At 39.8% G+C, this 25,322-nt stretch overlaps 1 protein-coding gene across 7 annotated transcripts in view; it reads left to right on the top strand.

Annotated features, from left to right (window-relative positions):
- The window catches only part of TRIM2 (tripartite motif containing 2), a 109,409-nt gene that overhangs the window by 12,227 nt on the left and 71,860 nt on the right, over positions 1-25,322 (top strand). Inside the window, exon 1 of one of the 7 annotated variants that reach the window (XM_088056440.1) lies at positions 4,989-5,087. The exons of 1 other annotated variant lie outside the window; for it this stretch is intronic. The gene's annotated coding sequence lies outside the window, so the exon portion shown is untranslated. Of the gene's footprint in view, positions 1-4,988; positions 5,088-9,004; positions 9,315-9,878; positions 10,004-10,508; positions 10,558-25,322 lie in introns of those variants that run through there. 5 more of the 7 variants (XM_088056438.1, XM_088056434.1, XM_088056429.1 and 2 more) reach the window with 5 other exon arrangements.

The following is a 25,322-nucleotide window of genomic DNA, read 5'->3' as shown; positions in this document are numbered from 1 at the left end:
TACATGATCTTCAGCAAAGTAGAATCAGTAATGATCTAATATTGCACACAGATATTTAGATGCATATGGTGCTACATCTGAGCTGAGGAAGCAGAAACATGTCTGCACACACGTCCAAAGATTGTAATGGAAAATTTATATCCTTGAGTAGTAGGGTGAGTATTTCCATATATACTGAAATGCTACTGTGAATCTGCTTACAAGTAAGACTAATAATTTGAGACAAGTCCTCAAATATAAATACAAGCGCTCTGCTTTTAGGTGTGTACTATCTGTTTCAGGAAATCCAGTTCTGCCAGTGCCTGTAAAAATTGTGCTTGGTCTTAAAAGGTTTAGCTCATGCACCAGTATTAGGCACTGGATGGGGTCAGTGAAGAGCCTCCAGGCTCAACATAGAAGTCGCCAAAAGAAAACAGTGAGTACTGGAGTTTGTCAAATTTTCTTGCTTTCAGGAACCAAGGTACCATTGAAAGCCACACATCATCACATTTTTCTGCCGAGGGCTCTCTTATGGATGTCATCCACTGCAGCAGGACTGTATTTGGAGAAGGCAAAACAAGTAGTGGTATTTTTCAGTACTCTGGCTTCAGATTGAAAGATACAATGAGAGCTATTGCAAAAAAAACTTGCAGATCAAGGCAGAATCCTGTCTCTGGAGTGGATATGAGAGCATTATGCTGCAAAATAAAGGGTTTGTTTTCTGTTCCCTGAGTTCAAGCTCAGCCTGGGAACAGTAAGAAGTTTGTGACTTCTAAGAGTTGAAATTTTAGTTTCAGGCACTGGGGTTATTTGAGATGTGTCTAAATAATTGTCTTAAGTCTCTGTACTATCTCTAGAAAATTACTGTAGAAGCAGACTGATATTTTTGGTTCCTTCCCACCAAGCTAGAGCCCATTCACCTCTAGAAATCAAGGAACTCTGTGCATGGAGAATGACTTCTGTGAAACCTGGAAGAGACAAAAGAGACAAAAAGATACTGCTAGCATCCATCCTTGCAACTCTTTCCTCCCTCTTGCAAAGATATTTGTCTTAATTTACAGTGGTTTCTGAAACATTCTAGTTATCTCTAGGAATTTATTTTTTTAGGCATGGCATAGTCTGTGGTTCTTAAATTATAAGTAATCCACTGAAATAGCTGATTTGGACTGGACTGCTGGAAAAGATTGCTGATGAGTGTTTTGAATGAGTGCTTTTATCATTTCCATTACCCTTGGAACCCCTACATGTCCAGAAAGTTGCTCAATTAATTCTAAATTGGAGGTAAAGGCATAAAAAAGTCTAACTAGCTGAATTCATCAGTCACATTGGAAAATAATTGTCTTGATAGATAGTTTTGGTTTGTGTGTTTTGTTTCCTTGTATTTAACAATTATAAAGACATTCCAAGTAAGCAGTACTGTAGGAAGCTCCCTCTGGATGCCCCTGGAGTCTGGAGACATCCATTTCAGTTTAGAACTTCTAGGGCACAAATGGTGTCAAAGCAAGTGACAACAGTCTCCATGCAGAGTTGATGAAGCAGGAGACCTAAAGGTAATTATTTATTGCTCTTTTTTGGGCTCTCTGGTATGAAAGGGATAAGTGGAGAAGTTGTGAATGCTGGTTATGGTGATGGTGTCGAAGTACTAAAATGCAGGGAGAATGGGCACAGTGGACAAGGCAAGGACCAAATTGTGCCACCAGCTGTTCATTTGTTTTCCAAACAAACTAAGTTTGGCTTCCCTTTTACAGGTCCACCTTCCCCTGTGTATAGCAGCACCTCAGTTTCACCTGCTGTCTCTTACTATATCCTGCAGTAACTGTAAGCAAACCAAACAATTTTTTTTAATAATAAAAGGCAGGATAGACCACTTCAAACAGGACACTGTATGTACTGTGTTCAAGAGGATTTTGCTAGATCTAATGACATTAAAACTTGTCCAGATGTGGTTGAAATCACTAATGGTTGTTAAAGGCAGAACCTGCAGCACTAAGAAACAGGCTCTTCCATGTGACTTAAATCCATGAGACAGCTAAGAAGCTATGCTATGCCTCTCGGCTGTGGTGTTCTCTGGCCGTGAGACACATTCAGCGCCACTTTTTCTCTCTTCCAAAATTATTTCAGTAGATGCAATCCCAATCTTAGCAGAGAAACATGGAAATTCATGTAATTTTCTGCCTGAATTAGAAAACCTTTGTTCTGTGGGAGCTTGCAGAATTGTTTCGACTTTTTGATTACAATGCTAGTGATTATGTATCTGAATTTCCTGCCTTTCTGGATAAAGTAGTGAGGCACAGATGAGGTCATTACCTTTCTTTTCAATGCGTCGATGTTGTGAAGTGCCTCAGGGATGCAAAGAGTTAGTTTCAGATAAGCATTGTTAAAGGAGAGGCATGGCTGTAGGCCATGTGTGTGAATTTTGACCCCCTGTGTTGGGGGATGGGCAGTGTGAGCCCTGGATGAAGTTACTCCACCCCAAACCCCTTGTGAAGGGCAGCCCAGGGGTTCTGATTGGGTTTGAGTCCCTGGGGGTTTCTCCCTTGGTGTGTTTCTAGTGGTCCCTGACCCTGAACTCCACCCTCAAAGGTGGAGACCCTCAAGAGTTCTGTCTCTCAAAAACCCCTGCTCAGCATCTGTTCAGGGCTCTCTGTTCTGGATCTGAGTTTGTTCCCATGCTGAATAAATGGTTTCATGAATGGAAGCCCGTCTTGTTGGTGTTCCATGCTGGTCCCCAGAACCCTGCAGCTTCTCTGGACATGATCCTGAGGTTGTAAACCACAACTGAGGTTGTGGTTGTCGAGGCCAACAGAGTTTCAGTAAGGCAAACTGCTGGGTCTGCACTTCGGTCACAGCAACCTGAGGCAGTGCTACAGATTATGGGCAGAGTGGCTGGAAAGCTGCCTGATGGTGAATGACCTGGAGATGCTGGTCCACCGTCAGATGTGTTCCCAGATGGCTAAGAAGTTCAGTGACATCCTGTATCAGCAATGATGTGGCCAGCAGAACCAGGGCAGTCCTTCTGTACTCGGCACTGGTGAGGCCTCACCTCAAATCCTATGTTGAGTTTTGGCCCCTCACTACAGGAAGGACATTGAGGCACTGGAGCATGTCTAGAGAAGGGAAATGAGGTTGATGAAAGGTCTGGAGCACAAGTCCTGTGAGGGGGAGCTGGGGATATTTAGCCTGGAGACAATGAGACTTAGGGGGGAATCTTATCACTCTCTTCAACTGCCTGAAAGGAGACTGTAGCGAGGTCGGGGCTGGTCTCTTCTCTCAGGCAACCCACGACAGGAAAAGAGGAAACAGCCTCAAGATTTGCCATGAGAGGTTTGGTTGGGTATTAGAAAAAAATTCGTCACTGAACGTGTTGAGGAATTGGAACAGGCTCCCCAGGGAAGTGGTGGAGTCACTATCTCTAGAAATATTCAAGAAACAGGTAGACTTAGTGCTGTGGTTTAGCAGTCATGGTGGTACATGGTCAAAGGTTGGACTTCAGATGTTGGAGACCTTTTCCAGACTTTATGATTCTGTGATTTCTGTACTGATAGAACTCTTCAATTTCAGATGCTCAGTGACAAATTTGACTCTTATGGAGTATCCTTATCTTCATGTAACTTTTCAGGTAGGACCAATTTATTTGGTCTGGTGATATAAAAGAAAATCTGAAGGTGTTTGGAATATTACGGATGGAAAAGGGAAATGCAGTCATGCAATCTTGTCATTAGAAACTTCCAAACCCACCATCCTGGTAGAGCAAGAAAAGTCATCAGGTTACTAGAAGATAGTAGAACTAGGAGGTGACCATTTTAGATTCAAGACAGCCTTGCCTTAAGCACAGACAACTCAGAGACTTCTTGATATTCTGATATAATAATGTTTGATCCAGTAAATGAGGGACCATTCTCAAATATTTCTTGAAAAAAAAGAAATCTTAAATTATGAGAGCTATGGACATTGCATAGGAAAAAAAGGCAAGGTATCCTGACTGGGACAGACTGTTAAATTCCCGTGTTGGCCTTTCGTAGGTCTGTTGATTCTTTTTCTACATTGCTCAGACATCTTTGCAATAGACAGGCTTTTATATAGCTAGTCACAAGGTTTATTTGAGGTGAAGCACCTTATTCAGAGATGGTGCTTTGTATCTTACACTGTTGTAACATGTAATTTCACAGAGTAGTCTGTGTTCCACTCTCCAGGCAGTTGAACATCATCTCTGCTTCTCACCCTAGGGAGTGACTAGTTCATTGGCCATGTCATGCAATCATATCACAAAAACCTTGGGGACTGTCAATGTTTAATCTGCCCTTAATGAAGCCTGCCAGATCAGCTTACACTATTTGTCACTGTTTTCTGGCCTGGCTGCCAGAGCCTTGGCAATGATTTCTGCTTCTAAAACAAGGAAAGAAATAGGCAGGCTTGCAGTTGTAAGCGTTAACTAAAATTGAAATCCATGAGAAACCCAGGCAGAAATCCACCTTTGATCTGTTTCCTGTGTGTTGTAGATGAAATCAGTTTAGTTTTAATCCCCATAATGACTATTCCTTGGCTGAACTCAGGCAAGATCTGTGCAGGGACTGAGGCCAGATGTAGGGCCTGCCTGCTCTCTGGGGTAGACTAGAGTTCAGGAACCCTCAATCTGGAAAAGTAAAAATGGAGTGCAGGCTTGTGCACAGCACAAAAGCTTGTTAGTGGCCATGCACAGAGCCAGATTGTGTGTTTGTGTGCTGAACTCCCTGGCATTTCTGTTTTATGAGTCAGTATGCAGATCCCTGCCAGCTCAGGTGGCCCAGCACCCACATTTGTAGACATGGCCTTAAATACCTAATGGCCACCTTAACTACTTCAGGCAGGAATGTCAGCCTTCAAAGCCTGCCACGTAACCCAGGTGTCTGGAGATGCTAAGCAGCAGCAAGGGCTGAGCAGCTGGGCATCTCCCTGATACTTAGGCACAGAAGACACAAGTGCCTGTCCTCTCTAAAGCAGTTAGTCTGGCAGAGCTCAGAAAGCACCTGTTGAACCCCAGCAAAACAGCTCCTGCCATCGGGGGCACAGAAACCTGATTCTACGCCTAATGAGCAGCCAATTACTGAGGCAGAGATTGGACTTTCAAGGTTAGTGCCTTAAACAACAGCCTGACTAGAGGCTACGCAGTGGTCTTTGTTGCCTCCTGCATTCCCTTTGCTATTTGCTAATAGCAAGAGAGCAGCTTCCGGAGGATTGCAAAATTACAATAATCTAAAAAGATACAATTAAATAAGGGAATGTTGGTTAAGCTTTTATCTGTCTGCTAGGAGATTTGAGCCCAAATCTATCATCTCTTGAGTACTGTAATTGGCTCTCATTTATTTCCCAGTCAGCTTTTTTAAGAAAGGGAACTTAAGAGAATGAGTATGTATGAATCCCAGTTGGAGATGGGCATTTTCCTGCAGTCCAGATGAGGATACCAAGTTCATGGAGAGAATTTAAGATCTTACCATTCACAGTAGCTAAGTTAGACAGCTCTGTGCTAATGTGCTGGCTTTGTGGGTGTCATTCCTGTGGATTGCTTAAGCACAGAAATCTTGGCAGGAGGATCTGCAGACTGCAAGGCACCTTGTGGTTAGGAGCTGACACCCCTGCCTGTGCCTCTTTGTGAATCTGTCTCTTCCTTTATTTACTGCTAAGATTTATTTTTGTCATCCAAGGCATGTCAATTCAAATAGATGGGAAGTTGGACTTTTTCACTATAATAGGACCATGAGAGAAGAGAGGTGGCAGTATCAAAAGCAATGCAAATCTGACGAGCAGTCAGTGCCCTAGAAATATAAGGAACCTGTCTGTGTAAAAGCCTGGCATGGAATTAACTGAGGTAGCATGACAACAAGAGATTTCCTTTGGAATAAGTGATGTAATATTGTACAAATAGTTTCTATTGACACTTCTATCTCTGACCAAAGTCGTATGTAACATTGTGTTGTTAAGATGTAATATATTTTTTCATTGACCTGATGTAATGGCGTGGGAAAAGACATGGAAAACATAATAAATACTAATGGAATGGGTGAAAGACATTTTAAATAACCTTTGAAAGTCTTCCTTTCTCAGCTGTATGGTGGAGTGTAGGGTTGCTATCATGTTCCATGAGGTGTGCCAAACAATGTGCAGATCATAACAGCTCAATAATATTTTATTTTCTGAATCTATTCACTGAGAGGCCATTTCTGCAGAACTTGGGATGTCAGGAGAAGTTTGGACTCCTAGAGTGAGCTAACTCCCTGCTGGAAGGAAAGTAACTGCAAGTTCACAGGTTACAGCTGCATCTTTGTGCGCCTGAGTCCTGCTATGAATGCAGATCTTTCTTTTGTTAGTCTAACTGCCTTCTCAGCAGTATTTCCGCCAGGTCCCTTACAGCATAATCAGAGTTTGAGGTAAGAAGTGTAAGTTCTGTACATTAACTTACTCAAAGCACACTGGCACTAGTGAAATAGCCACTTTTAAGCTGTGTGCCCAAATATCCTGACCTTTGCCTGAGGAAGCCACAAGTGTCCACGAGTTGGATGCACACAGACTATCTACATGGGTAAAGGAGAGGGATCCAAGTTCATGCTGCTTCCACACTGAGCTGGCTGGATGTTACTTAGCTCAGTCCAGAAGTCATGTAACCATGTTGGCTTTTGCTGTGCTTTGCTTTTCTGTTTTGGGAGACTGGGCACAGCTATGAGAAGCAGTTGAGCCTTCTTGTTCTATGTCAGATGTTTCTGCTTTTTAAAAAATAAGCTATTAGGTTCGTTGCTTTACCTTGTTGTAATATTCACTTCTCAATTTGTCCTTGTTACTGTCTTTGTGCAATGTACTCTTTGAAGTTCAAGGTTTTACATAGCAAAATGTCAGAACTACATAACTTTAAGTGACAGCTTAGCTCTTTCTAATCTGCTTAAGGAATCTTTTCATTTTATTGCTTTTCTTTTTTAATATATTGACTTTCCTAGGGCCACTAAATTGATGTTCCACTAGACATTGTCTAATTATTCTTTTGTATATAAGATTAATTCAGAAATGGACGTAGACATTTTGTTGAAAATATTTTTATTTTTTTTTTTAAATTTTAAAAAAGAGAAGATTGATTATGATGTTTTGTGGTTGTATGTCCTGTAGATAGAACATGAGAGCCCTGGGGTTTAAAAGTCAAGTGCCAAAGGGGCCTGACTCCTCTGTAATGTTCATCTAGGAATGTGATACTTGATAAGTCATACAATTTTCAGTCATGTAAGTTTTAGACTGTATCCTGATGATGCTGAACTTCCTCAAACCCAATTGAAGTTAGCACCATGCTTCAAATCTCCTTAATTTTTCTGTGTAAAAGAGAATGCTTAATGCTTTCAAATCTTCATACAACCCTTGAGTTTCACAGACACAAAGGTGTGTTTGTGTGCACTGCCTCTGATAAAATACTGCTCTGTGTGATTGTCAGAGTAAATCTCCTTTATAGGTCAGTTTGGGTATTCAATGCAATTTATGGAGAAGTGTTCTTCTTTAATTTAAAAATCTAGGGACTTCTGCCCATTGCAGTGAAATCTCTTTGAGGGATTTAATATTAGAATATGTCCAAATCCTTGTGGCACCAGCAAGTTTTTTGTGAAACCCTGGTCTTGAACACCTGTTCAGAGAACCCACATCCCAAACAACACTTCACCTTCAGGCACCATGCATCTCTTTTTGTAAAAGTATGTCCACCACACAAGAAAAATAGATAAATGCTGTGGGCTTTGAAGCAATGCTTCATGCCTGCTTTGTCCCACCTGAAGAACCCCCTTTGCACTGCAGAATGTAGGAGGACCTTGCTTAAGTTTTGGGGAAATGTTCTGTAGACCAGGTTCTCTCTCTTGTTCATCTTCTGAATAGGAGGAGAGAAGAAAAGTCAGTCTTCCATGGTTATATTAATGTAATTCATGCTAATAAGAGTTGCTAAGTTGACCGGTCAGGAGAGATATCAATCCACTGAGTCACAATACAAATATCTCAGATGTAGGATTTTAGCTAAGTTTCCTCAACATTATTGTTCAAACTGGAATCATCAATTTTGTGTTGAGTTAAACAGGTAGCTTTGCCTTCTTAATCATTTGACTTTTGATTTGTATAACCAGGATAAGGGTTATCTGCAAGGGTGGCTGCAGACTGGGGAGAGATGAGAGACATCTGCCTACCTGTTTCACCGGGGTCACAAAACATCTGTGATGTCTCTGCTACTTCATGTCATGCCCAACCAGGCAGGTCTTCAGCTGCTGACTAAGAGGGCTCACCCTGCCCAGCCCCGTTGCTGGGGCCCTAACATCCCCCTGTCCCTGATGCCATCTGACAGACCTGCCCTGCCCTCCCCACCAGGGCTGCATGTCTCTGAGCTGAAAGTCATATAAACAGCAGTGTGCCTTCTCTATTTCTGCTCTACTGCACGCTGTGCCTCACTGACTCACACAGCTCCTTTCAGGCACTTCCTCAAGTTTTGACGTAGCTTGATTTCACAGTGTAAGGTGACTTTGAAGCTGATATTTCAGTTTTGAATGGGGTAGATGTAAGCAGTATTTGGGCTTACATCATTAAATAAGGTCCTGGTTGCTGGAAGAATAAACATACAGAGAAAATTTCGACTCTGCAAGATGCAATATTGATTGCTGCAGTGAGCTATGATGTCAAGTATATACTTCCCTTCCTCCTTGCTTCCCACAAGTGCTAAATAATAGACCTTGTTTACTGGCATTTACAAATTATTTTGTCTTTGTGACTGATGCAATGACATGCCCCCTATACTCTAATTTGTAACATCATTTGGATTTTTTTTACCTTACATTTCTAATGCAATTTTTAAATAACTGTATTTCCTGCCCCCCAGACAAATCAGCTCTAATTTTATAATGAGAATTTCAGGGTTAGATTATTTTTAAAAAGAATCTAGGCCATATACATTATGTAAGGTTACCATAGTAACAGTTTCTCCAAGGGGAAAACTGACTGTCCGTAGTTTCCACAGAAACCACTCCCTGCTGAGAAGGTGCCTCCAAGGGAAGTGAAAGGAATATAAATGAGTGAGAGAAAAAGACGCGCACAGATGTCATATGACCTCTGCGGCATCCCTGCACTGTTGCAGATTCAACCGAGCGTTTCTGGGTTTGTTTTTAGTTTGTTGTTTTTGACTGCATGAGTGGCACCTTCTCTTGTCATGTAAAGTCTGGGCACCCTTCCCTCGCGTGGAACTGGTTTTTCAGCTGGAGGTACGGCGATGCTCCACCTTGGCAGTGAACTGACCACAGCAGATACTAAAGTCCAGTGCTCTAGGAACCACTGTGCGTGGGAGAATTTAAATGGTAAAAGAGAATTTCCCCTCTTTTTTAATAACTTTTTTTTTTTTGCCTGAAAGAAGTCAGCAAAGACAAACAGGTATGGAAATACTTCCTTCCAGAGAGAAACAGGACAGAAGGGAAGCTCAACTAATTTGTCAGTTAATGGTTTTGTTCTTTTGGGGTACAAACATACACTGCTAGGAAAAATGTATTTTGAAAGGAAAAAAAACCACCTCAAGTCCTAGGATTTGTTAACTGAGCGGGAGAAAAAAAGGCGCAATGTCTTTAATGTACGTTAATATCACTGAAACAAGTATGGATTAACATTTCTGAAATCCTTTTTAACTTACTTTTTCATGAACAGAGTTGATTTGTTTCATTTATTATTTTTTTTTCAAGGGCAACAAAACTGTGACATTCATTCAAGGCTTACTGCAGCCATAACTACAGATTAACGTGCTGGCTACTTCATCCTGTCATCTCTCTGCTGCTTTCTGGGGAAAGCAGGCTGACATGGTTATTAAATCTGGCAGCTGTGTTGTATGCACATGGGAAGCAAGTAGAGCACAGCATATAGAAAATGAGTAGCTTTCAGATAGCAGCCTTCATTTCACTGCTGCAAGACTTGAAAGGCAGCCTAAAAAGCTCTTTCTCTTCTTTGTAATCACCAGTCTCTGGATCAGTGCGCAAATATCACAAATACAGTTGCAAATGTAAGTATTCCTTGCCTGTGTGGTGCTTTCAGATTGCTAATTAAGGTTTCTACCTTAGTCTTCTGCTTGAAAAAGCAGAGATGAAAGCTGAAAACATCCTGACAGGGAAAGCTTCTCTGCAGTATTGTTCTAGCTTTCAGTGAAAGAGCTGCTGAGGGAATGGGATGTATGAAAGCTTTCCAGAACAAATAGTTTGCAGTTGTATTTGTTGATTCTGGAGATGTCTGCTTGCCATTTTGCCTGTGAGGGGAAAAAATCCAGCAAATGCGGGACGGACTGACAGAGAGATGTTTTTCTGCTTAGATTAGATAATATTAGATATACAGCAAGAAGGATACTTCAGCAGTAAAAGATGGTTTGAGAGCACATAGAAGAAAAATTTTCCATGGTATTTTTCACCTGGAGTCTTTTTTTTAAAAATCCATAAATGCAGACCCGGACTTCTCATTAAGAAACTCGACAGTACCTTATTATCAGAAGTGCAAACAAATAGTCATCATAAGGGGCACCAGTAAGTCTGCATCTGACCTGATAAGAACAATGAACATAGCACGGTGAGCAATGCATGTTTTTCACCCATCTCTGTCTGTACATGAAATGATCTGTATCTACTACAGTGGCATCAAGACAGGATAGTAAGGTGGTTGGGAAGTAATGCAGCTGAAGGTTTCTCAGTGTTGTGGTGATACTGTAAGGAAGAAAATTGATACTTGTCAGTATATCTTTGGTCTCATAGCACTGAAGAAGCAATACATTGGTTTTTATTCTACTTTCTAATTCAAAGCTTCTGTATTGCCATTTTCCTTTTGAGTTTATAGCTAATGAATTCTTACTGTGCTGTGAATGAAATGTGCTTCTTGAAAACAGCCTGTGATCAGTACCAACTATAAAGGTCAGATAACTGCACAAGAAATGCAGGCTGTAGCCACTTTGTTTCTGTTGCTATGTCACATTTCTTGCTTTATTTGTAGGTTTTGTTATTTCTTGGGGACTGTTGGTACTGTCAGCTTTTCATGAGCCATGTGAAAATGTAATTTTCACAGTTAACAGGTGACTGCCATTAAGTGAAGAGGGAGAGCATGTGTGTTGTTTGCTGCAGTAGAGGACTAATCGTATTCATGGTATAACCCCCTTGATAATGCGCTGTAACACAGGTATTTGATGATTCTGTTGTGTTTATAAGCTGCTTTTGAAATACTTCAGCCTCATCTTACAGATGTATATGTATAAATGCCTGTCTTCACTGTAGCAAGTAAAAGCTGATTTTGAAGCTTCCCTTTCCTTCCTCCTTTCTCATTTTTCCCCTTTATAGACATAAATTCATACCTCCCCTGAAACTTAGCTGTGAAAATGGTCATTTTTGATGACAGCTGTGGAGCTAAGCTTCCCAAGCCTGAATGGCAGCTAGCTGGCTGCTGAGACGAATGGTGACCTTTCAGGACAATGTCACTCACAAAAATGTCAAAATATTAAAATGGCAGACATTAAATGCCATGTGCATGGGCAAGGGTAGTCATCTGGCAGGCTTTCAGCTGACGATAGTTAATCCACTGCTTGTTTGGATTATACATTGAAAGCCCCTGCCTAAATCTCTGAAAGATAGACAAATTATTCCTATGTGTCCTGAATAATTTCAGAAGTTCTTCTGGGAAGATTTGGGACATGGATGGAAAATTTCAGGGGCATCTTATTTAAAATCCGCTCAGGCATCTTCCTGACAGATATCCCAAAAAGAAGATTTTGGCCTTTAATTTTGCTCTTTACGTCATATATCAGTTTTCCTCCCAGATCTCTTATCCAGGATGTAAATGGATCCTGATGAAGCTTAAGCAAAGTTCATGGATGTGCACAGGATGTTAAAATTCTGACAGCATGTGCACTGACTTTTTAGGCATATGCTCACTGAGAACTAAAAATCCCCTGCAATTCTGGGTGCTGCAGCTCTGAGCTGAAATCTCATTAGCTATTACATGCATCAATGCATTGTAACTTTCTCTGAAAGCACTGAGGTGTAAGCATTCCCGTGCTCGCTGGTGTGTCAGATTCTCAGATACCTTTACCCCGGTAACAGATCAGTGACACTGATAGGCTGCCTCCTTGGTTTCAGCCCTGCTGCATAAATATTTCTGGGAGGTGTGAAACTGCCTGATGCTTTCTTTACTTTGGCCTGTAGGAAAGCCAGGCAGCGTGCATGGCTGATCAGGGAGGAAACCTGTTCACCTTGTGGTTGACCTCTCTTGGAGAGTAGGAAGGGGTACACCAGTAATGGCACCTGACCAGTCTTGTCCAGCCGGTTTGCTGGCCACAGTTCAAGAGAATTTTCAATATTCTCCTTGCAAAGCACAGGGTGAGCTGCCAACATCGATAAACCCTGCAAAGCATTAAATATTTGGAGTTAATAGTGCCAAATCCATTGTTACTTACCAAGATGCTGAAAAGGAAAATAGTTTTTTTTCCAGTATTTCTTTCCTTTTTTCCTCCCCTTTCAAGGTAGGAGTTCTGTGTCACTCCAAGTTTTTTCTCTTACTACAAGCAAGCAGCTTTTTCCTTTTTTTCAAGTGTTCTTCCCTTCTGCTTGTAGAGGAAGTGTTTCCTGTCTGCTCTGCTCTTTAAAACGGGGAACACTGCATTCCATGATCACCTTCTCTATACTGTAGTTATAGGAAAGGTTACATATCCATGTTGGCCTTTTCTTTCCATTTAGTATTCTGTGATCACTCCTCTTTTCTCCTAACTCCCTACAAGAAGAATTCTGAGGCAAATGAACTAGGTAAGGACAAATTCCCATAAACATATTTTAGTAATTAATCCCTCATCCTTACCTTTATTTCTCCTTTCCCTTGTCTTCAAATTTTTATCTGCTTTCACACAAACATTTCTGTTATTTAAGAATTACTAAGATGTAAAAAACTGTTTGGAAGAACAACATTATGCTCATCCAGTTGAGGAATAGAAAGGTAACTAAGGCATCAATTAATGTAATTTAGCATAGCTCAAATACCTAAGGCTGAGTTTTGGATTTTGATTTTCAAATGACAAACCACATGTAGGCCAAATCTTTTTAATCATCTGATAATGTTAAAGAAAAAAAATAAATAGGGATGCTGCTGTTTTCTGTGAGCTTTGCTTGAAGAAAAAAATCTGAGAAAAATAACTGCAGCAGCGGTAATTTCTTTTAAATCAAATTATACAGGACTTGGTTGTTTCCTAAGAACTGTGCAGTGTCAGATTGATTCAGTGCAGTTCATTAAACATCCATCAGTATACCTCATATGAAATTCTGACTTGCACCGGTGGCATTATTATTTTATTCTGCACTTATATTATTACTCTCTGCTATTTCTGTAGCATCTAGGAATATCTTTTTTTGTTACTGAGCTAGGTATTGTACAGAAACAGAAGGTAATCCTTGTCCCCAGTCTGCTTACCAGCTCTATTACAAGTAAATCAAACCTTTTTTGCACTCATTACCTTTATTGTTTGGCTCTTTATCTGAATTCAGAACACTGATGTCAGTACTGTGTTATATGAATTGGTCTTAAGGACATCAGACTTTGCTTAGACATGGGCTTGAAACTGCATATAAATAAAATTAGGGAATGACATACACTTACTGTGTCCTTATTTTAAGGCTTACTGGTTCACTTCAAGCATCTCCCTTAGGCTGTTAGTGTTTAGGTACTAAGTTAATGAAGTATATTAATTGAAATTAACTCAACTGACCAAAGCTTGACTATAATAACAAAATATTTCTGGACCACCAACAAAGATTTCCCTTAAAATCGTTAAGACACTATTGCCAATTACTAAGTTAATAGGATTAATGATAAACTTAATTACTAAGGTAATAATATTAATTATTAAGTTTAATGAAGTATGTTTACTTTTGATTACTTACAGAATCTAAATTTCAATGTTGATTATTGACATGAAATAGCAGCAGCATGACACATGACCATCACACACTAATTGACTCATGGATGATGTACTGTGATTTGGAGTGTATGGTGTGGATCACCATATGGGTGAGATGAGAGTCTCACAGATGAAAACCTTCATCTCATTTTCTATAAGACCAATTTTTCCCATCATTCTGCTGCTTACCTGTCTTACAAGTAGATTTCAGGAGGAGTCGCACATCTGTTAACATCACCTTTTCTGCTACCTTTTGTTTGAATGATGTGGTGTAAGGTGCACAGTAGTTTTTATACTCATAAACTAGGACTAAACTGCCATCTGAAATCAGGACAACTCTCTAGTTCACAAAGCCACATTATAACACACTATTCCATGCTTAAGGCATTTCATGTGTTCAGTTCGTGCACTCTTCAGATCATCTTTCACAAAGCAAGGCTGCAGCATGTGAATACAAGCTATAATTTAACTAAGCAATGTAATCAACATATCTGAACCAACAGACATATTTATTCTTTCTGGAAATGTATATCACACGAACTACTATGATTTCTAAGAGCCGTTTTTATTTTGAGGTGATAAACCTAGTTGTATATGCAGGAATAAAAAAACTGAAGGATCCCAGAGAGCCAAATCACAGTTGAAAAGATATCATACCTTGAATTTCCTAGGATTTTTTCATTTCACTTTAAAACTATAATTTATGATATTGCTTTCTGCATTGACACTTCAACTTGTATCACTTTAGTGACATATTAAAAATGAAATTTAAATTTATTCTGACAGTGTCACTGTTGTCCCTTCCATAAAGTAGTTGAAAGGGCCTACACAAATGCGAGCTAACAAACATGAAGGGCTGTTGTACTCCTCAACTGACATGGTTTCTTTTCATACAGGGAATGATGAATAAAAGTATGAAAGATTATTTGCAAGCATGCAATTAATCATAAATCCAGCTTGATCTGGATGGATAAAACAGTAGTATACCAATCTGGTTAGCTAGTACTTTGAAAGGATTTTGCAGAACTCATTAGGTCAGGAATATTAAGATGGGTGCCTCTTTTATTATGAGACAATAATGTAATTCCCAAAGGGATAAGCTAGAAGGTCAAAGACAAAACAGTTTATCCCCAGGAATGGTATGGATTACTGTTAAGAACACTCTGAAATCCTGTCCCATCACTATTTCAAAGCATTCCTAAATGTAATGACCTAATTTTAAAGACAGTAAATCAGAAATAACCGAATCACTAAAGCTTGTTTGTCTTTTAGAAACATGGTTTGTCTTAATTTAAAGGCTTCAGTACTTTTGAGTCTTCTTTACCAATCTAGAGGAGCAGTCAAAAAAAAGTTAATACCTTTTCTATTCTCTTTCCCCCCCACTCTTCAATTTAGTGGGAATTATCTCACACAAGGGCCCTTTTTAAGAAATCAGAGTTTGCAGACTGATATTGAGCCACCTCTGTTGAATACCTAGTAATGAACCAGCTTTTGTTCCTATTTGGAAATAGGTTGACTGAAACAAAGTGATTTCAGCAGAATGCAGAGCAGATCCTTCTGGATGTCATGGCTAGGTTTTTGAAAGAGACATTCTGAGTGTTGTCCTACAGATATACCTGAAATCCACAGGCGGCCATAACTTTTTTACAGTATGTGTGGCCCGCAGATTTTAAATTAGTTAGTAATAATTGCTCTGTAAAAGTCAGGGTAATTATTATGTAAAAGTAAAGCAATGAGCCTGAAAATTGATTCAGGAATTAGATAACTAATACCCAAAATACTTTAATACGTTCGGAGTTCCCAGGACAATATACTTACTAACCTTGGGCCAAGACAGCCATCCTAAAAGTGAATGCAACTCATATTGCATATTCCCATGGCAAAATTTTACCACAAATGGGCTTCCAACTATCAATGTCACTACTAGGTGGAATGGCCAAAGTACTCTTTTTCTCTATAAAATTATTAATGTATGCTTTAAAATGAGAAATGGAGAATATGTTCAGCTTTTCTTTTGTTTTTAAGAACACGTTGACAGTTAACATAGTGACAATTGCAACACATGCCATTGTATAATGCTTATAATGAATAACATGCTATGGCATCAGAGGCCTTCTAGGAATCAATAATTATTGACGAGAAAATAAGTCATTATTTTCACTGTAATTATCAGGAGACGTGATTATTTGCTTTGGTTCTGACCTTGATTGTTCATGCACTGAAGTAATAATTGCAGTTAATTCCCTCTTTTCCATAAATGTTCATAGCTTGTTCAGCATCAGAGAGTAGTATAGGTAGGGGGGGGACCACCATGTAAAACACTTCTGTTTCTTGGGAAGTATGAGTTTGTCCTTTTGGGGCAACAAAAGACCTTACCATTGGCTTATGGTAATGCTTTTTAAAAATGGTTCTGTCCTTAAAATGTTTTCTGAAAAGTTTTTCTTTGCTTTATTATTGAAGATGTGAAGGCAGATAGACACATCTGAGTGCAACTGCTATGGAGAACAGAAAGAGTTTTTTTCTTTTTGATGTTCCTTGATCATCAGCCAGCTAACCCTAGGAGAAACCAGAGCTGATGTTATGATTTATGGAGCTGGGAAAAAATAGCTTAGATCCTTGAGCATCAGAGACTCCACACTACTCTGACCCTATCATCTGGAAAGCATTTTCCTGTAAATATTCTTTCCCTCTGTTTATCACTGAGGAGAGTTTGAGCATTGTCAGAGTGACAAGTGGTACAACATCACTGTGTCTGTCATCTGTGCTTCTGGTGAACCATCTAAGTAAAGGCCTTAATAGAATGCCTATATAAAGAGATCCCTTCAGCTGATCACTTTTATCAGGTATGAGAATTTAAAGTAGGTATAGGGCTGCCTATCACACTGGCAGTGCAATTCTCTAGGTCAGTGGGTTGCTGTCTCTTCACAGGACTATGTGTCAGTGGATATGTGTACATTCTGTAGTCCACAGCACTTTGTTTATCTACTGATTCAGAACAGATGCTCAAATCGCACAACTTCCGTGAAGGACGAATTGACAAAGAGTGCAGCTGGGGTGAGGATGGTACAAGAAACTCCATCCATCATTCTCCAAAAGGCACAATGAATGGCTAAATTGTTGCTGCTAACAATTGCTGGCCATTTTATTTGCTATAGCCAAAATATGATCCCACTAAGAGCCAGCTTGGAGGAATACAGTGACAGGGCAATCTCTTTGTTCTGTTCACTTGACATCATCCACTGAATAGATTCCACTGGCTTTATCTGGACCAAGACCTTCCAATATTGCTCACCTGCAAAGCATGCTCCTTGACCACAGTGAGGTCTTGAGCTGGCTAACATAGTTTTAATTAGGAAGGATCAGAGAGGAAATAGTACAGCATGTAATAAAACCAGGAGTATTTCATACCGGGGAGTTTTTGTAAAACAGTATGTCTTCAGAGAGAGCTGCCCATGGGAATACTTATCCTCGTACCAGAGTTTCCTTCAGTGCCTTGTGAATTTAATCTATCATCTTTCATTGAATGGATGGATGGATTTCATCTTGGATTGGATAGGATGTGTGTGGTTTAATATCTTCCTCTGTTGCAAGGTTTGTATTTAAGGGATGCTACACAAACACTAGGAAAGGACAAAAACCAGGCTGCCTGCATCACAAAAAAAAAATCATCTCCCAAGTGAGTATATATTGGGTCACAGTGAGGTTAATGTACATATTCATGTGATGTTAAAAAAGTCATTGTCTGGATGAAAACCTCTCCCTATTGTTTAGTATCCAGGCTCCTACTGAAAAGCTGAGGATTTTCGTAGCTCTCAAATAAGGACACCTGAATTTTTGTTATGCAAAGCAATCTGATTTTTCATAATCTTCTTCTCAGAAATAACTCAATTATTTTGGCTGAGTTGTTTTTTTTTTTTTTAATGAGGCAAACATCTAGCATGAAAAATTTCATGCTAACCAGCAAAGGCTGTCAATCTCTTAACAGCTGAAATAGGGTCACTTAATGGAGAAATATAAAATTACCATGCTCATAGATTATAGTATTAAAATGCACAATTGACAACAAAATTCTGCTTTGGGCAAACATCATGGCATTCAGTACCTCTGTGGAGCAGGGAGGTTCCTAAGTATAGCTGTAACAAGATTTCTTAGAAAAACACCCCTAATGGTAATTTATTCTGTTGAGGTTGGTATTAAATATCTCTGTGGGTTCTTCCCCTTCTAAAAAGTGACATTGGAACTTGCTGTAGAGTCTGAAATTACTGTGGATGAGAAAGGAAGTGAACAGAAAAAGACTGGACCTTTTTCAGTTTCATTTTTTGAAATGCTACTGAGAAAGTTTAACTTCTTCCCTCATTCACAAGTTAAACAGATTTTTGACTCTGTAGAATATTTACTTTCAGAACACATGTGACCTGTTATTCTGTATTGTAAACCCCACTGCTCTTGAATCCTCTGGAATATCAAGGGGTTTGCATTTGTTTGGTTTTAGGTATCATATCTATGGAGGCCAGTGGGATGAATTGAAGAAAAGCTTCCTTTCTGGCTGGCTTGTAGTTTTTGCTGTCTTACACCTGACCTTAAAATGACCAAGAAATACAGCTTTAAAATAACTGCATGAGTCTGAGCAATTGCTGAATTTTAGCAATTACATTGCAATAATCATTGCCTCCTTCTGTGAGGTCTCTCTCAGCTTGAGCTTGAGTCAGAAAGGAACCAAGAGCAAACAACAATCCTTTCAATGCAAGAAGCCTCTTTAAAATGTGCCACATTGCTGATCTTGACAAGCACGCAAAAAAGCACAAGTGAATGCACACCAAGTTTCAAGGAGTGCTGTTCATCCAGACCCTGGGTACTACACAGTATTACCTCACACAAATTTTATTCCTTGCATGCAAAATAGAATCACAATGTGTGAGCTATAATTTAATCCATGTTGTAGCCTGGATCAGCACAAAGGCCCTGGAAGAGCACTGTGTTGCAGTTGGGCAGCTCTGCCTGTTTTAACAGAATCAGGGGATCCTTGCTTAAGGAATGAGGCAGAGTATAGCAATAAGAAGAATGAGTTCTGGAAGAAGAGGTGCTATTTTTCATAAAAAGCTCTGTTAAATACGAAAAAACCCTCCAGACTCATATGGAACTGATTCCATATTACTATAAAAATACCATAGTGATGCTGGATGCAGGTTATAGAGATTATAATTTTCTTTCATGCTACATATCTTCAGGAAACCCTTACTAATTTGTGTAGCATTGGCATTGCTTTTGCATATATAGTTTTATTTATTTGCTTGAGCTACAATATACAATATCTCCAAGCTTCTTTGCTGGCTAAATAATATTTCGAAAGACTTTAAGTTTCTTCTCCCCAGTTAACATTTGCAAGAAACGTATCTAGAATTTTTTGTTCTCAATTAAAAAAAAATCTATTTTGGTTGATTTTATGCTCACATTGAATATATAATTAGATTATATGTCCTTTATACTTTCATACTAATTACAAGTATGTTCTTGTATAGATTTCTCCCTGTAATTTATAATTTGCTATATAAACATACAATCTCATATAAATACTTTCTTATGGAGAATTTGTTTTTAATATGTGTAGAACTCATAAGAAAGTATGTATTTCTGAAGAGTTTTAGCATCCCATTGATTCTATTTCTTTTCAAATTAGTGAGCAGATATTGACCAAAACTTTCAGTATGTATTAGTTTTGTAGGTTTGCTTGAATTTTGTAGACCATACAGAAATTATGTGGTAGGTCCTGTCACTCTGAAGCGAGCCATTTGTCTATGGATTTCTTTGTTGTTGTTTCTGCCTTTAATTAGAACCTTTGTATGCTCAGTCTGCTGATGTTGTCTGTTTTCCATTCTTACCCAGGTTCTTATATGTGTGATTGACTGAAGAGTTATCCTAGGATTATTTTGACTCCCAGTTCTGTTTCTTTAGGCTGCTGTAAAATGGCATGGCATAATTAATCCAGACATAGATGTGGTTTGGTTCTGATTACATGACAGGTTTAGCCTTTTTGCTACTTGGATCAAGAGGACTTTTATATTTTGAGTTGTCCTGCATGGCTGAGGTTTGTAATATCTTTAATGTTACAGTCTTCTTTTCCTCTCCTGCTGCTCAGAATATCTTTATATATTTATACATACCATATAGCAGAGCTTTGCTTGACAGCTAACATGTCCCTGTTTTTTGGGGGGGATAGGTAGTCACAAGGAACTTGACTTGAGAGCACCCGGAATTCATTCAAATTCTTCTTACTAACCTGTTATATGAGTATACCAAAAATTTGGACTGTTGTGTTTGCATGCAGGCTTATGCAGGACACACCACCATCTCTTTTGATTTCTTTGTCCAAATGAATGATTCTGACCTTTGTTGTGCCTCAGCAGTTTCAAGCAGTTTAATTATTTAGGTGTTTCCGCATGCTTGGTAACTGGCACACTTTGTCTAGACTTGCTGGGTAGAAAGGGGATGTAGAAGTAAGTTGGGTATAGCATTTTTTTGGTATCCCACTCACTCCTATTCAGCAAGAAGGCATAAAATGCATCAATAGTGTTATTCAAGGAGAGGTAAACTCCTGATCCACACTGAGAGAAGGGAGGGACAAGTCACATCTGCACCATTGGGCACAGACCACTCTGGCCATTATTCAGGGGTGTGTATGTATGAAGGGAGTTAATTCCTTTTAGTTCCTGGATAAATCCATGGCTGACCTCATTGATGTGACAGTGAAATCAGCAGGAGTTCTCATATGCTTGACAGAAAGGCATGCATTAAAGTGCTTTCTTTGAACCAAGGTCACTGCATCGCTAATCTGAGCATTTTTCCTGTGATGGGCAAATCCCTCTTGGTCTCTGAGCGTCCTTTGCTCTAGTTGATGCAGGAATTTGGATGTGTGCCAAGGAAACAAGTGGAATATTTACTGTTGAGTTCATGATGAATAGGGTTTCTTATGGGAGCAGGAACCACAGCTATCTTGAAGGCAGTCTTCTAATTAATGCTGTCTGATTGTTGTATAACAGCAATGTCTGCACAAAAGAGTTCTTTTGGATATTTCCCTTGAGTTGTTCTCAGTGAGCAAGAACACAGTCCACAGAAAAGTGAGAGAAACTGGAGAGGCGATATCTTTTTCCTTGTGACAAAGCACATATTGCAAAGGCCATACCTAATAAGGAATTTCTCAGTTCCAAAGATACCACTGGAAATGTTTACATTATTATATAGGAAAGCATTCCTTGGAGACAAGTAATGTAATTTGAAATTAGGATGGTTGTGTGTGCTGCTGGGTCTGTGGCTCTTTTTTGGCTCTCTTTGTCAGCATACCTGACACTCTAAATGTAGGTCTGCTCCAAAGCCAAAGCATTTGTCCTTCTGAAACAATTTTTTGGACTCTAAGCCTAATATAGATAAGTGTTTCAGTACTATTTGTAAAATCCTTCTAGAAGTGCATGAATCTACCCACAACAACAGTGGAATTTAAATGTTGTGTCTAGATTAACTCAAAGAATTGAACTGAGAAATGCCTGTAGTGTAGTATAGCAAGGCTTAAGGAAATTTATAGCGAGCCTGGATATGGAAGCCAGTTAGGACAGCATGGTGCCCAAGACAGGCTAATTTGCTTTTCTTCTTGATTGAGTTTTCTCTTGCTTTAACAGCACATAGATTAGACAGATATTTCAGGGGTAGCTTTGACACTTCTTACTACCTTGCTGTCATAGTTTCATCTAGAAAAACCTTAAGGCTTAAAAACTCTGACTACCAAATTCCAGATGAGAAGAGAACTGAGACTATTGGTCTGCAAATAAGGTAGAACACAACTGAATGGGGAATGAAGGGCATGTGAAAAGAGTAGTTTGTACTTGAAAGGCCTCCTATGAACTCTGTGGCAATTGTGGACTGTGAAACATCTCTCACCAGGAAATGGGACACAAAGAACCTAGGGAGATAACTTGCTTAGACTGACTTTAAACTTGTAGGTTTACTGTGCTCTACAGTGCCAAAGTTAATCTTTACCCACAGTGCATATGTTTTTGGAGGTGCATCTCCTTTTATTAGTGTATCTATGTTGTGTTTGGAATGAGTGACCTTTTGGGAGGTAGGAAATTAAAAAAAACCACATCTTGCCAAAGTAGTTATCCTATTTATTTGCTTTCAAAGGATACACTTCTTAAAGTCAATAGTGAAAATAAAAAGTTTGTATGTCTGAAATGTCTTCAGTGAGAGCTTCAAAGAACTGTGAATGTATCCACACAGAACTTCTGTGAAATAGGTAAGACATATTACCACTTTACAAAGGGATATAAAAAATGAAATCACTAGTGCAGATCTAAGTAGAACACCAGTGATCGTCATGACAGCTGTTGATGTACATCAGCTGTAAAACCCTTGTTTCTTTCCACACAGCTCCTAATGCCATAATTGTATTTTTAGTTACAGTTACAATTTGATAACACTCTGCTGCTTTTCCACTCCTGTGAAGCAGAGAAGCAGGTCTCTTGGTTCAGTGTGGTGTTATTTACACTATTAAGTTGCGGTGGGTATCTGTTTGATCTGATCCTTGGTGTAGCATTACTGATGAGTTTGAAGGAACTCTTCTGTCTTGAAGACAGGCAGATTCTGGATGGAAAGCTGGCACAGTAGGAAGAGATTCCAGCAGTCATTCAGCAGCACAGGAAGAAGTAGTTGTAAGCCTGACCTTTTTGTGTAGGGAGCCATGAAAAAGGTGCTGACAGCTGTTGTTTCACTTAAGCCATTTGGAGCATAGGGACAGGTCCTATAGTCTGTGTGGCCTCCAGGGGTTAGACACCTCCCCAGAGTCTCTCCTGGCATTTGCTACACCTCAGCAGGCATCACCAAAGGGTTAAATAGTTCCACAGTGTGTCGCTTGCTCTCTAATTAGGAAGTGGTCCAAGAGCTCAAAGTTCAAAATGCACATGGTCTGAGCTGGGACTAAGCCCAAGTTCCCACTGACTGCAGTTTCATATGTTAAGGGTGGTGCATCTGCACATGATCTCTCCCCCTTCCCATTTCTGCCATTTGTTTTCCTTTTTAACAGGAAAATTAGATATTTCAGCTACACAGTTTCACTTTTGTCACTGTCTGAAATCTTCCATTGATTGAGCTTGTGTGTTTTCTGGGAATAACTTGTAACCCCCTTTATAACTGAAAGCAGGCCAGTAAAACATGACAAAAATCTCACTCCGCTCCATTCTGCAGCATCTGTGGCTTGTACCAGAGAACCAGGGCGGTCTCCTCCCAGCAGGAATGTAGATACAAACTGGTCAGCCTGAGCCTCAGGGAACCTGAGGTCCCTTGTTGGCCCCAAAGGGAGATACAAAGAACAGGCAAAATAGCATCCAGCTGAGCTTGTTTTGAGAAGAAAGGGCAGAGTGAGGGTGGGCTGAAGCCACAAAATGGTAAAAAAATACAGTTTTGGAAAGCAAATAATAAATAGTAGAAGCCAGATGCATGGATGGTAATATGAAAGGGACAGAGTCAAAATGTCACCCATGGAGACTGCAGCTGAGGGAGTGGGAAAAGTTCTGCTGAATCATATTACAGAATCATAGAATATGCTGAGCTGGAAGGGTCTCATCAGCTTATGGAATCTTGTATTTAAGAATGGTGTGGGTTTGGGGATCATGGTTTTAAGTTTCACCCCATAATAGATGGTAGCTTCTTGGGGGATGACAGCCATATTTTGCACATGAAAAAACAAGGTGGTGGTTCTGGTCTCCACCTTTTTCCCTCTCTATCTTCAGCCACATGTGTTTACTGTTTCCCTCCACTAGTGCTTCGGGTGCTTAACATGGCAGGGATATTGTGTCAGATCGTTAACCTGTCTGAAAGACATATCCAGCAAGACAAATTTGGTCTGTGAGCCTTCACACTGTTCCTGCAACACCTGTGAAAGAGCAGTAGGCCTGTGCAGCTGGGAATGGTGGTAAAGAGAGGGATGACAACCTTTTTGATAAAAGTAAATTATTAGATTAGCTTGGCCATCACACTTAGCTGGTGCCTGGGTTGGTATTGTTGGCAGTGCTGGTAACAATTTTCCTGCGACGTATAAGGCTTAAGGACAAAGAGGCAGCTTCATCCTTGGCATAATGCTATGATTGAAGTCACAGGAGTTGTACCCAGGGTGACTTTGTCTAAAGTGCGCCTTTTCAACAAAGTCTACTAAATCAGCTCATTCTTGCTGTCTCTTTTGTTTCTTTATTTGTGGCTACACTGAATTAGCATCTTAAATAAATTTCCATGGGAATCAGAGACGCAATAGCTAGCTTGCTTTCTCTTGTGCATCTACAAACAGTCTTTTCATAGCAATCTTTTCACAATCTCATGTACAGTGTTTAGGCACTTGATCCATATCCATCAAGGGCTTTTCATGCCTATCCTGTTCCATAAAAAAATCTAACAGTGTAAGGTGCATAGCATGCAATATATAGTTGATGGCAGAAGATTTGTAGCACATATATTTTATATACATTGATGAAGCATCTCTTTTTCTGTTGTGACTTTTCGCCTATTCACTGTTTTTCCTACTCTCACTCTGATACAGTATTTCTATATTTTGTGGCATGTAGCTTAAAAAAGAAAGAAAAGTAGGTAATTTGATTTGATGAAGCAGGGCATTCTCTGCATAGAATACAAGGTAAGAAAAGAGAGCTTTGTAAGGAAGAGAGAAAGCTGAAAGCCAGGCCTTGTGATGAAGAGAGCTGTGGGAGTGAATCAGTAAGAAAGGAGAAACTCTGAAAAGGCCTCGAAGCTCAGGATATGGAAGCATGGCTTTCATGGAGGTGCATGCAATGTGGCTGTGGTATGCAACAAAAGATTACCTCCTGAATTTTTTGTAGAAAACAATGCAGGTGCATTGGAAATATGCAATATATGGAAATATATATGGAAATAAGGTCCAGGCTCAGTAATCAAAATAATTAAAGTAATCATATACTGTGATCACACAGTGGACCTTGGCAGAGATTTACATGTTAAAAATACTAGAAGAGAGCTCTGCTAAAATAATGGTTTTGGTGTGAGTAGCACAGACTGAGTAAGAAATCTGGGCAAAAGTAAAGGCAGTGTATGTTATGTACCTGGGTGTCAGCTGATGGAGCTGTGCAATTGCATCAGAATCTGAGATGTCATTGAAGAACGTGCCTAGTACGTCTCACTGTGAAGAAAAACTTGCAAACGTGAACCGAGCACATTGCGGTGCAGCACTTTGTGCCAGAACTCTCGTGCAGCCTGTCAGCACAAGCCGGAGAGCTGCCACACGCCCGCCCGTCTGAACGAGGTGCGAACTCCAGCATCTGCTTCTGCAGTGAGTTCAGCTCCTTTATCAGAGCAGAGGGGAAACGACTTGTGCCAAGACTACGGGGAATGTAAT

Source organism: Pseudopodoces humilis, chromosome 6 (genome assembly GCF_049639895.1).
Source record: "Pseudopodoces humilis isolate 2021_Gansu_Grassland_sample_001 chromosome 6, ASM4963989v1, whole genome shotgun sequence".
Taxonomy (NCBI): Eukaryota; Metazoa; Chordata; class Aves; order Passeriformes; family Paridae; genus Pseudopodoces; species Pseudopodoces humilis.
This window is presented reverse-complemented; position numbering and strand designations above follow the sequence as displayed.